The sequence below is a fragment of the Thalia democratica genome, chromosome 6, assembly GCF_965202585.1.
Source record: "Thalia democratica chromosome 6, ktThaDemo2.hap1.1, whole genome shotgun sequence".
Taxonomy (NCBI): Eukaryota; Metazoa; Chordata; class Thaliacea; order Salpida; family Salpidae; genus Thalia; species Thalia democratica.
The window spans coordinates 40,522,770-40,531,971 of record NC_139170.1 but is presented as its reverse complement, the minus strand read 5'-3'; the positions used below and the strand labels follow the sequence as shown (position 1 = coordinate 40,531,971).

At 25.2% G+C, this 9,202-nt stretch overlaps 1 long non-coding RNA gene across 1 annotated transcript; it reads right to left on the bottom strand.

Moving 5' to 3' along the window:
* Positions 1 to 444: 444 nt before the first annotated feature.
* On the bottom strand, positions 445 to 6,751 carry LOC145839408 (uncharacterized). Its single transcript, XR_014370058.1, has 4 exons — positions 6,690 to 6,751; positions 6,470 to 6,586; positions 3,468 to 3,585; positions 445 to 564 (listed from the first exon to the last, which is right to left on the bottom strand). It is a non-coding gene; the product is annotated as an uncharacterized LOC145839408 (long non-coding RNA).
* Between the last annotated feature and the right edge of the window lie 2,451 nt (positions 6,752 to 9,202).

Genomic DNA, 9,202 nt, shown 5'->3' with positions numbered 1-9,202 from the left:
TCATTTTATCTTTACAAGAATACTGGACATTATGAAAAAGTTGCTTTTAAATAATGATGATCGCTTTAAAAAATATATATACTTAAGTATCTTATCCAATATTCTATTGTGTGTGTCTTAAGATATTTCTCTTGATAAAGATGCCCTCATAAATACCTTATTTTTAATACAACTTACATAGTACTTATACATTTGCAAATATGAACCACAAAATATTTCCTAACTTATCGTTTCCTATCTTATGGGCTCAATAAAAACTGCTACGGATAGAAATGAAGACATGTCTTCTTAAAATGAACAACATTGTACTTGTGGCAACTTTACTAAAATTAAAAGTAACAATAATTTTGCTTTAAACGACTACTTTAAATTAATTAAATAAACTTATTCTCAAACCCAGAATTATTAACTGTTAAACCTAAAAAATATATAACAAACATTAAATTATAACAGACTGATAGTTTAATTTGCGATAAAACAAAAATATTTATATAAAAAATGAGATTGGTTTCCGATTGTTGCCCGTCCAGTTGCACCAACTGTTCTTCAGATCCAAGTTGCTTCCTTTAAAATTTATTTATAGTTATACTACTTAATACCATATAGACTATTATGTTTTTTTGTTTGTTTAAAACTCTATTTGGATGAAAAAAGACTAATTAAATATTATTTAGTTTTTAAGCATATTTTTCGGTTTAGTATAAATTAAATGCAATTCCGTGCTATTAATAAATAATACAGGCACAACTGTTATTAGAGATACACAAAAAGTAACAGACTAGCTTAAATTAATTTTTACAATAGTAATTTTTTAAAAACTTCAATAATGTCAAAGGAGTAAACTAAAACAAAAATATTTTGGAGACCTTAAATTTAATACTAATAATTCACATAAAAAAAGCCAAAAATAATAAGGTTTTACTACTAATTAGGTATTTAAAATACTCTATAAACATTAGTTTTACACTGAAAACGATAAGATACATATTAAATTAAATACTTTAGCAACACTCAGAGACGATTATAAGTTTATTAATTCGGTAGACTAAAAATAACAATATTTTAGGTGTTAGGGATATAAATTATTTTGACTTATATTTCATATACATTTATGTTAATCGAAAATTGTTAATGAAAAAACATTATACTGACGTGGAAACAAATACACCAGTGATTTAGCTCGATTAAAAGATGTAGTCCTTTTATCAATGTTTAAATAGATGTTTAACTTAAAAACAAAGCATTGTCTTTGAAAAAATTAACAACCTACTAGAAATTAAATAAACAATAAAACACTATCTGAAAGCATGCTGTTTGAATAAAATGTTAAGTTAACATTACAAAAAATACTACGTTAAACCACTATCAGGGTTCGTGCGCGAAATTCCTTTTCATTTAGCCTGACAGAGACCTATTTAGCCTGACATTTTTTAAAAGTAGAAAAAATCACATTCAGAAGGTATTTTGGGTATCAGGGGGTCTTAATTAGTAAATTAACGCAATAAAAGTATTCACAAAACTACTTTTAAAGAAAATAAAAATTTAAATGAATTATTTTTCAACATTTATCAATCCCTTACCCAGCAACTTGAATATTTTTAACTAGTCATTATAATTTCTGCTTCAATTAATTCATACCTTAACAAATTTTGGGGCTTAGTTACATCCACCACTTATCACCCATATACAGGGTTCGTGTCAATTAGTACTTGAATTCGTCAATTATAAGTTACATGACTGGACCAGAAGCTTTTATTAAAACAGAAATGCGAATAAGTCTGTAAAAGAAAAACGAAATGTAATTAAACACATCTCTCAAAAACTTTATGTTATCATTAAAGCATCTTAATTTTTAAAATAACTAATTAAAATAATCATGATATTACATAAGTTATTTTTTTAGTCTTGTGAATATCTCTAATAACTTTGAATAAACAGAAAAAAAAATATATGAGTATTAATCTAAAAGTATTAATCTAAAAAGTATTTGGTATAAAGCCTTTATATTAGAAATTAAAACAGTTTAACCAACTAAGCTCTGAAAAACAAATTCAAACAAACAGTCAAGTTGTTGAACTAAACTGTAATGTTTAAACTGTACTTTTTTATGAATTTTTATAATTATGACGTATATAATCTACTAAAAACAAAATAATGACGATTCTTAAAATAATTTTAGAGATTCAACAAAAGGTTTTAAGCACTTATTTTTACAAATACTGACTGATTTTGTTTTTAATAACTAAATCTTTATTTAGAAATAAATTCACATCTCAATTTGATCTTAATTTAAAAAATTTCATGCATTTGAACTGACAAAAACTGAATTCTCAAGTTTTTAAACACAAAAACTGATTTAGCCTGACGTTTTTCAACTTTTTTCAAAAAAACTGATTTAGCCTGATTTAGCCTGACTTAGCCTGACGCGCACGAACCCTGCACTATAAAAGCTGCTACAATTTTCACACAACTACTTGAAAAAGACTTACATCATTAATTAAATAATAAATAAACCGGTAGAACTTTTTTAGTAGAGAAAGCTATAAACGAGTGTAAACATAATTATTTTATTTAAAATCATTTAAAATGTATGCATATGCATTTAATATTTAGCATTAATATTCTAACAAAACTTAGTAAACTATTACTAAATTTAAATAAAAAATATTGACAAATACATTGCATTTTTATTGAAGTAGAAAACTTTTCTAAACACACTTATCAACTACTGTTGTGTTTAACTTAGCTATAAAAGATAGTATTAACATGCATTAAAGATTGATAATGTTTACTTCATTATGAGTTTAAATAAAAATGTGAAATAAGTACTGTTTACATAAGAATTTTGTTAAAATTAAATAGACAATACTTTTTAAGCATAAGTTAATAGAAAACAACTTAAGATGGTAAAAGGATATTACAATAAAGTATATACATATGAAACTTTTAGAGTCAATAATAATAATAAATAAGGCTATGAAAACATTAGAAGTAAAATATAATCATCTGAACTTAAATAATGTACTTATGTAAAAGGAATAAAGCAAGTTATGTATTTAAAAACTAAAATTTCAGAACATGTTATAGTATACTTACGCAATTAAAAAAAAGTATTTAAAGTAAACTGAACAAAAATATTTAAACATTAAAAAAAAACAACTATAACAGTTTGTACAAGTTAGTATTGTAAACTATTAATAAAAAGAATATGTTATTATCTATACATAGTAATACTTATTCATTTAACATAACCTTTTTCCTTTACATTAATTTGGTAAAAAAAGAAGTATTGCTATGTAAAAGTATACTAAAAATAAAAAATATTTTAAATTGATTACTAATAAATTTTTAAGTTATTTCTATACTTTCTTTTATTAGTAAAATTATTAAAATTTTATTCAAGGCTGAAACTTATTAAATATTGACTCTCTAATAAGTAAAGTATGTTAATCAATAATTCTAACTACCTTTCTTAACTCCGCCAGTTGATAGTTTGTAGCGCTGATAGAGGTCACTTCGGCTTACGTGTGTCATCAAAGCTCCGTGTCACTTAAACTTATTTCCTTCCACAACATGTTTACTTGACTGTAAAATAAATATATTATAATTCATACATATTTGATTAAAGTTTTATAAAAATTGAAATAACTGGTTAATAATCTAACTGTTTTAAAAAGTTAACTGATTGTTAAAGTTTGTGCGAGTTTAAAACTAAAAAAAAAACTTACTTGGACACACAAACTTGCTAAACTTAAACCTTGAGACTTCCAGTCTCCATAGTGTGCTCAGTAGGGTTCATAAAAATTATTTTACTGTAAACAACTAATCAAGTCAGATGAAAAATGTGTTTGTAATTAAAGCTGTTTTCTTTTGTGAATATTGGAAAAGTCCAGTTATAACATAAATTTTAAAAGTTCTTATTTTTAGACATTCAAAAGATGACAAAACACTGTCTTTATAGTGAATTGTCCACAACTTTAGTTTTATTTATTTAGTTTGCACAGCTTCTGAAAGCATAAAGACCACTACTTAGACTGCAAGCACAATAGAAGTACACAGTTTTTAAATATACTAATAAAAAAAAATAGCATATTAAGTAATGTGTTACATAAAATGATAAACTAGTATCAAAGTGTCATTATTGCTCCTTCTCTTTTTTACTAATAACAAGTTGCAATTTAATAAAACAAAACAAAGAGCATAGTTGCACAATTTAATTTTTTTTAATAAACTTTAAAATGTATCAGATGTCAAATTATAGATGGCTACAATTCTTTTTTGTAAGATAATGAAAGTAAAGTTCTGACTTTTTAAAGCTACCTAGATAAGGTTATGAGTTTTTATGTTTAGTTTAAAATCTTCACATTTTCACTTTTAAATCAATATAAATTTTCTAAAGCTTTGATGTTATTGTTATACATCAGGGTTTCCCAAACTTTTTTACTAATGGCCCCCTTTAAAGAGTTTGAAAAATGGCCCCCTTCAACATATAGATTACTCAAAAACTACGAAAAAATACACATATGAGCTTTTTTTTTATTTGCTCTTCAACTGCAACTCCAGAATATCTAGTGTAAGTTTTAAGTTATAGCCTCATGGCCATGGCCCCCCTGTGGCTCCTTTACTGCTCATGGCCCCCCTGTGGCTCCTTTACTGCTCATGGCCCCCCTCTTCCCCCTTTGCTGCTCATGGCCCTCTGAGTATCTGTCATGGCCCCCTAGGGGGCCACTTGGCCCTTTTTGGGAAACCCTGTTATACATCATAAAAACTTAATGGATCAACTTAAAATTTAAATATAAGGGTCTATTTGAAACAAATGTCTCCAAGTGCAGTAACCTCTTCAAAAATAAGGACCTGTTTTGCAACTAGAACTTTCCTTTAAAAAGAAGTGTAATCATGTAAAATAATTTTTGTTTCATTATAAACCTTGCTTCACAATCATATTTAGTATAAAATTGTAGGTTTGTTTATAAATTAATGTTTAAAAGTTTCACCACTATCAAGCTCCCATTATGTGAATTCAAATTATTTAAAATTAAGTTTTTTTAATGTTGTTTAATCTATAATATCATTTGAACATAACATTAACATGGTTGTCACCTTTTAGAGCAAAAAAAGCTTGAAAAGACAGTCTGAGTAGGGATAAAACTTTATAAAAAAATTTATTATAACAGTAATAATAATCAAGCTCAAATACTAAAATAATATAAATAGGACTTAATAAAAGATTTGTTTAAGAAAGAATATGTTTAAATTCCTGATATTTAAGAAGAGTGTACAAACTATCTAAGTTTTGAAAAAAAAAATGTACAAGCTAAAGTTTACTTAGCTGGGTGGCAATTCTGCATAAGACATTTTAACAAAAAGTTCAAAAGAGTATTTGATGTGTCACTCCTAAACTAAAACTTTGACTAACCTAAATATAAATTTTTCCCTTAAAAGAAATCAATCTTAAGTAAAACATTAATGGGCAGTTGTATGAAAAGTAGTAAAAAATCAAGATTGTAGTCCTGACAGAGATAAAAAAAGGTAAAACTATGAAAATTTTTATATAAAATGAGAAAAATTAAAGGCAAAAGTGGAAGTAGTACTGACATGCATAATGAAACTTTACTAAGGTTGAGAAGCCATTGAAAAATCTTTATTTTAGTTCAAAAATTTTTTTAAATGAACTTCAAGAAAAAAAATAACAAACTGAAACTTTTGTAGAAATCTGTTTAAGTGTTAATAAATTTACATGTTTGTTAGTTAATTAAATTAATGCTAAGTTTAAAACTTAAATTGACAGAACTTTGACAACTATAAAAGTATTAAAGTTGCACATATAATGGGACACTGGAATAGATATTTTTGAAGCAGGCTCAATTAATATTCAAATTTTATTCATATTTTAAACTGTGCATTATTTTTAAAAAAAGTTCAGTATACTATTTGACTAACTTAATAAAACAGTGTGGCCACTGGTTTATTGTAAATTTCTTCCAGATTTTTAGATATAATTTAATTGTTTATTTTTACTATATAATAAAAACTATATTAAAAACAAATGTCTAAAATACTATAATATCATTAAATAATACTATGGTTATAATTGTTTGTTTTTATTGATAAAGAATATTTTTTAGAGAATTTTTATATCTCAACAAAATTTTACTACTTTACATGTAAAAGTAGTTCTAAATTCAAGGTTTTTAGAGGTATTTGTTCAAAACTACAATTTTTTTCAAATTTCACTAACTACAGGTTATGCAGGGGTTTTTGTAAAATTTGTCTAAAAAGTCAAATTCCAGGTTTTTCAAGGACTCCAGATTTTTATAGCACCCTGTTTTAATTATATTTTGTACCTTTAGTGATTTAGGTAACTATGATTGTATACAACATAATAGTAACTATAACAAAATTTAGATTAATTTATTATGATGTTAAATTTGGAACAAAAACTTGTAAATACAAAAGCAAATTTACATACCTTGAAAGTTTGAAAAGGGAGTTATTCCTGTGGAGCTCTGGGTGTCTTTTTGTTTAGGATGACTTTCATCATTGAAGATCAGGAGGACAGTGGATATAGTTCTAAAAATTTTTTAACCTAAAAATAACATAGAATAACAAATTTTTTAAATAAATTTGTAGAGAAATTTATTCAATTTTACAGAATAAATTGATGTCATGGTTTAAAAATCAAAACTTACTTGGTTTTAATTGAACCTGCCTCTGTGCCAAGGTAAAAACAATAAGAGACAACAATTGCTTTTTTTTCACTACAAATAATGAAACAACCATTTTAGAAGTGTTAATAAACATATTTATTCATTCAAAAATTTATTTTACAAACTTAGTTTCGGTCAAAGACCTCTTCAGTGCTTAAATAAATCTTATTCATAGAAATGTGTTAATAAACATTTGAAAATTCGCTAAAAACTAGTACCAGAGAACAGTTTTACAATAAACACAAAAATGGGATATTAATTTCTCGCTAACCTTTCAAGGCTTAAATAACTTAAAGTCAAAAAGTGCAAAGCACAAAATTATAAGCAATAAATTATCATTAAACCTAACAGTTTTTTTTTCAGAGCTTTATTTTTTAGCAACTGCATTTTCATAGTTATTGAGTAAGTAAATATATAATAGTTTGTAAGCTAAGAGCGCTTTGTTAATAATATAATATTTTATTTTGTTGTATAACATTAAATCTATTTTTAAAAAGACTAGTATTAAACAAAAGACAAGACCTGTTTAAGAAAAATTTGAATTACAAAAGCTTTACTTTTATACTACTCAAGTTTAAAACCTAAACATTAGTGTTTGTTATTCATACGTTTTTTTAAGTTAATATTTATTAGTTATCGGCAATAAATAAGTAAGTTTCAGCTTAAAACATTAGTAAACAATGATTAAAAAAATGTACTAAGATATTAAAACTAGGCTTATAATTTTGTAGTTCGTAGCTACTTATTACATTAAATTTTTAATGGTTACTACTTTTGTTTATATAACTGCGATTTGTAATTAAACTCTAAATTTTTTTGAATTTTCTAGGTAAACTCAGTTTATTCTATGTAAGTTTATAATTTGTCTTTTATATAAGTCCAGAATGTTTACTTTAAGCTAATTATGAATTAACAAATATGAATTATTAAGTGAAAGTGATACTTAAAAACTGATAAGCTTGAACAATCTGAAGATTATGAAATGCTAATTGATGAAAACTACCTTGAAAATCAGAATGAGCTTGGTGATACTGATACAATAAGGCAAAACGGTGTTGTAGATATTACAAGTCTGTTTGATAAAATAAACCAAACAGATTCCCCTTACAAGATAAACGGGCTTATAAGCGTTATTAATAAACCCAGTTCAAATACTTACAAGGATAACAAAGTTGAACTAATCAGGTCTTTTACAAATAAACTAAACAAGTAACAACTGCATTTCCTAAGTTTTTTGTAACTCAACTTGAAATGTTCCAACTATTTGCAGCTACATGCAAACTTTTTAACTGTTTGTTCTTCTAATAAAAATAAATTTTGCAGATTGACAGCCGCTTCCCCAAAGTACAAAACTAACGATGGTAAACATTTTTTTTCATTAAAACACTAGCTTTTATTAAATAAACATAGAAGTTTTTGTTTGTTCAAAGAACCAGTTTGTTTAAAGCTGCTTTTATACATTATAGTTCTATGCAACTAATACTATATTAACTAAATTTAAAGATTTAAAAAAAGTATGTTTATTAGTAAATCGTTGTTTTACGCTTGTTTCGAGGATGGATTGTCAGTTTTAGTTAAAACAAAATCATAAATTTAACAAAAGCTACGAAAAATGGAAGGTCATATAGAAGTTTTAATTCGTTGCAATTTTTTCTATCAGTCTGAAATTCGTGAAAGTTTATTCTTTTACTCTAACCTTAAAAAAATTGGGTATTAGTCTAAAACTCCACTTTAATAACTAGAAGAAAAGCTACATATTAGAATTTTTTTACAATCACAAATATATTAATTGTAGAAATTTAAATTTTTCAAAAAGAAATACAACTTGTTTGTTTTACATTAACTTTTCAATTTGTTTGATAGTTTTTATGGAAGTAATACAATTACATGCATCAACTTGGTTATTTTTTTCTTATTCTTTTTGAACAATATGAAAAATAATAGTTTTGTAATACTGTAAAAACTAGTTGATACTGTTGTTTATTTAACGATAGAAGAAGAGCCCTCAAAAATTTTGGTCTAAGGACCTGGTAAATAATACTTTAGTCTGTAATTTTTCGCTGTTTGTTTTCCCTGGAAGGTTTTATTTTAAAAGTTGCTGCTTTGCTGTCAATATTACTTAAATAAATAAAAGAAATCAAAAGCTTTATTTGAATATAAAAACTTATTTCGTAATAACTAACTTTGCTTTATTCGTATTTATAATGTAGCAAAACTAAAGGACTTGAAAAAGTACTGAAAACACTAGTTGTTTTAGCACAAACAACTATGTAATTTGTTTTTTAACTTTTTATAGTTGCGTAAAAGTAAGTATTAAGTACAATAGAACAAGATATAACGAGTGTACAGCAAAAGTTATCTAAGTAAAAAAAAAATTAAGATATTTTTACAGAGGTTTTTGGTATACATAAATTACTACTAGTATTAGTCATAAATAAAAAAAATACTATTTTATGAAACAATATACTTTAAGAGATACTTTTTAATATGAAATA